We start from the raw sequence: 4,209 nt of genomic DNA, 5'->3' as shown, positions 1-4,209 counted from the left end.
TGCAATGAGTTTGTCAGCAGATATGTGGACATCTCTTAATGTGGATGCCTTCTTGGCTGTGACCTGCCATTTTATAGATGACAACACATTTCTGAAGTCTACACTACTTGGTGTTGTGAAATTCCTGCAGGCGCATACGGCTGAAAATTTGGCCTGTGTGAAATCCTCTCTTATGGAAGAATGGGGAATAAAATAAAGTCACATGTCTGGTTACTGATGGCACATCTAATATGATTGCCTGTGGAAATAGCTGAAGCTGCCTCATGCGCTTCAAAAAAAAAGAAACTGAGGTTGAAACAAGGTGTTGGAGCGATTAGTAGAACTCAGGGAGCCTGTGGGGGCAGATTTGGCGGGTTTACAAACTGATATTCCTGCGCTGATCTCTGATGTGTACAGTAATGTATGTGGGTGCCGGTCTATACTGTATTCTTTTCACAAGGCAACTGTGGAGCTGTCAGACCTCAGTGGCAGGCATAATCATATCCCAACACATTTCAGACTAAAGGATTTGAACTCCCTGGCACTGCCAGACACCTAACTGGCTATAATTTGATGGGGAGGATGGGCAAAGTTTTGTAATCAAGAACACACTCTCATGTACTTGGAACATGTCTTAGCAGATTGTGATTTACAAGCAATGTTATAAGCAACACAAGTTCAAACAGGTGGTTTGTTGACAAGGGGTCATTCATCAAACAAAACCCACATGGCCCATATGGGGATCGAACCCATGACCTTCGCGTTATTAGCACCACGCTCTGACCAACTGAGCTAATCGGCCTTTCTCCGTTCATTTCGCAGTTTTTGGTGCAGCACTGAAGGGAACCTTTCCATGAAATTGTAGACTTGGTGTCAACGAGATTACGGCCACTTTTTCGACCGAGCATAGGTGAAAGTTGACACTTATTGTTCCCTCTGACAAATGGTTATTCTGTAGCCAACTTTTGAATTAAACTTCAAAAGCAAATGTGGAGAAGCTTTTGTTAAAGAGCAATTCAGTGCAGTTGTACACAGTGACGAAATCATCAATTGCAAAGTCCACTGAGCTTTATTGCTGCGAGTTACATAGTGCTGTCTATTACACCATGAAATCTGCCATAACAACAAAAATGTAATGTCTGATTCTGTGAGCCAAGGAATATAAACCTTTTAGGGACATATTTAAAATATCAGATTTTCTGCCTGAGCACAGAGTAGGCATTTTTTTCTAGCTTTAACCATACGTCCTCTTTCTTTGGAAATCTGTGTCATTGCTGCATGAATAAGCAGAAAGATTTTGAGCAATTTTTTGTCTGGGTCTAAGGGGCAATTTATTCAAACCAAAAGATGCTATTTTAGCTAGTTTGTCAAATGAACATGTCAAACCTACAGAGACAATGTGTCTAGCTACAGAGCTCTGCAAGGTTTAATTCTTGGAAGTATTTGAAGCCATAGAAAGTTATTCTGTAAGCATTGCTTAACTCAATAAAAAGAGACAGTTAGAGCCAATGGCTGCCAGATCTAACATAGCTCACATTTTATAGTGTTTGCATAGCATATCAGAATCTGCAAGAACTATTCCTGTCATTTCAGGAATAAGCTTTTTTGACTTCACAGCTAGATGAAATATTTAGGGTGGATGCAGGATTTGGTATGATCTCCTAGAGAATTGCCATTCCACTGTGTCTTCAGCTTTTGTCCGATCTGCAAACAAGTCCCACTCTAGGAGAACTAGGTCAAGTGGTAGAGTGCTCTTTTAGTATGTGAGTGTTAGTGGGATTGATGCTCACATTCTCAAGTCTAGAATTTGTAGTTTTTTTTCTATGATGAAATCCTTTCTGATAGCAAATGTTTTCGGGACCTGCTAATACGCTTATGCCATGCACACATTACGTGACTTTTGAAGTTTTCAAATTGATGTATGGCTCACACTGCACAACTGTATGTCTTGGAATCTGGAAAGCTTAATTTGTGGTATCTCAGTGGCAGACATAATCAGTGATAAACCACTGATATGTCAACTGGTCTTAACACAGACAGATTTAACTTACTCTGTTGAGACTGTGTCTAACTTAAACCTTTCCTTCAAATAGAAGAGATCCTTGTTGCAGAGGTAATGTTTTTACCTTTATATGGTTTTCCCACTCATAGTCATGCAACACACAAATGCAAACCTCTCACAGACTGTCTCACACACATCCAGTTATTCATCTGAACACATGATGTTTCTGTCTCTGTACCGCTATTAGTTATGCAATGGTTCCTCAATACTAGCACTAACTGAACAGGGTTCTGTATAAATATGATCTTTATAACAGCTGCCATAACAGCAAAAATGTAATGTCTGATTCTGTGAGCCAAGGAATTATTATTGATATTGTGAATATTTAATAACCTCCAATGCCAGCAAATTAAATTTCACAATATTGTGAAAATTGTAAAGGATACTTTATTCATGTCCTCATTGCTAAAGATTGTATCGCTTTATCACAGCGATACGCTAGTTAGCTAGCTAACAGTTGAGGTCAGCGAGTGTGAAACTCGGGGCTATAAACCATTCCTTGTGGAACCATTTCATTGTTCAGCTTTCAACTTTGATCGTTTAGGTGCTGGTAGTTTGTTAGCTAGCTAACTGTTCAGCAATAGAAAACCTACTTTTGTATGATTTAGAGACCCAAATTCACAAACCTGTGGGTTTTCAAATGTATCGTTCTCTCTAAATAAGCAAAATGAGTTAAGCCATTACTACAGCTATCGGACTGTTTGAACTACAATATTCGACTGTTCATTTATTGTTAATTAGATTAAATTAACTTTCATAAACATTCTGTATTAATAGAATGTAGTTTGTAATGACTGATTAACTGTGTATATTCAACATGAAGCTATTCATATAACGTTTCAAGTTTGGTTTATTTGTAACATACATTTATTTGCCACTTTCATTTTTAGGCTGTAAAATGAAAGCTCCTTGCTCACAATCATTGCTATAGTTTGATCAAATTCAGTTATATATATAAACTCCCTATTCAATGGGAAGAAACCAGTTCATGTCATTGTGAATTGCTGGTTCTGTAATCAAAACACTGAGGTTCCATATGAGAACAGAAACTGCTGAGACTGTCCATTCTGTGTGCAGTACAATGGCTTCTAAGAGGTATTGCTGTATTTGAGACATGGTGAGGACATATTTTAGTGAAAGTCTTCCAATGATGCACCCTTACCTGAACCATTTTATGCTGTTGCTGCTGTTAAAAAATGCAGAATGGTGATTATAACGAACCGATCCTTGCACAATATATGGAGCACCTCAACCATGGGGTATCAGCTGGTGTCCCTGTGCTTGATGCATCCAAGACTCAACCAGACACTGAAGATCAAGCAGCTGGCTTCCTTCACTCCCAGAGAGGAAGTAGGTTTTCCATTTGAACTGTTGCCTTCTTAGTTAAGACGTATGCATTGTTGATTGCAGTGCCAGAGCTGTGAAACTGTGCAAGGTAATGCATGTCCAGTGCTGGACTTGGGCAAAGATTGTGAGTGGGTCTTCAAGGGCAAACAGGATCTGATGGCCCACATGTAGTTTGATATTATTCCTAAATAACTAAGTTTACATGGCTATTTGAAAGAAGCTGATCATGTAAGCAGCAAAGACAGAATATCATTCTCTGACTAAGGATTTAGTTGACTCATGTTTAACCCAACTAAACTGTGGTCCTGGCTGATTTTAGTTGGACTATTGAGCCACTGACTCATGCACAGAGTTTTCTGAGTATTTTGCAGTTTCTTACTGTACTGAGTTCTTACTGAGTATAACGTCAACTTTGATATATTTGTTTTCTTTTCACCGAACAAAGCCTTCAACTTTGACTGTGGTGACATGAAATCCAGATCTGCAGAGTGTTTTTTCAGTAACGCATCTTTTGCCTGTGCATTTTGATTGCAGTGTTAGGAGGTCATAACTGCTGATCAGAACTTTGGACAAGAGGGCTTATCCTCATGGCTCTCTGACTTTCATGTACAACAACAAACAATATTTTCTTATTTATTTTTTTCCAGTTGTAACAAACCGTTCTGCTGTTTTTTAACTTCTGTCAAATTTTTTAATGGTTGTACAGGACAATTACGATGGAAATTGAGGTGTACAAGTGCCACCTTGAACAGACCTACGAGTTGTGCGGGCCTGTCAGACAGCTAAGCAGTATGACATCCAGCACCAGAACCGACAGCTGC

At 39.0% G+C, this 4,209-nt stretch overlaps 1 non-coding gene across 1 annotated transcript; it reads right to left on the bottom strand.

Annotated features, from left to right (window-relative positions):
- Positions 1-707: 707 nt before the first annotated feature.
- On the bottom strand, positions 708-781 carry trnai-aau (transfer RNA isoleucine (anticodon AAU)). The gene has a single exon. It is a non-coding gene; the product is annotated as a tRNA-Ile (tRNA).
- Between the last annotated feature and the right edge of the window lie 3,428 nt (positions 782-4,209).

The sequence above is a fragment of the Electrophorus electricus genome, unplaced genomic scaffold (assembly GCF_041902795.1).
Source record: "Electrophorus electricus isolate QZ-2024a unplaced genomic scaffold, ASM4190279v1 Scaffold36, whole genome shotgun sequence".
Classification (NCBI taxonomy): domain Eukaryota; kingdom Metazoa; phylum Chordata; class Actinopteri; order Gymnotiformes; family Gymnotidae; genus Electrophorus; species Electrophorus electricus.
The sequence above is the reverse complement of the archived record's forward strand: the minus strand, read 5'-3'. Positions and strand labels throughout refer to the sequence as shown.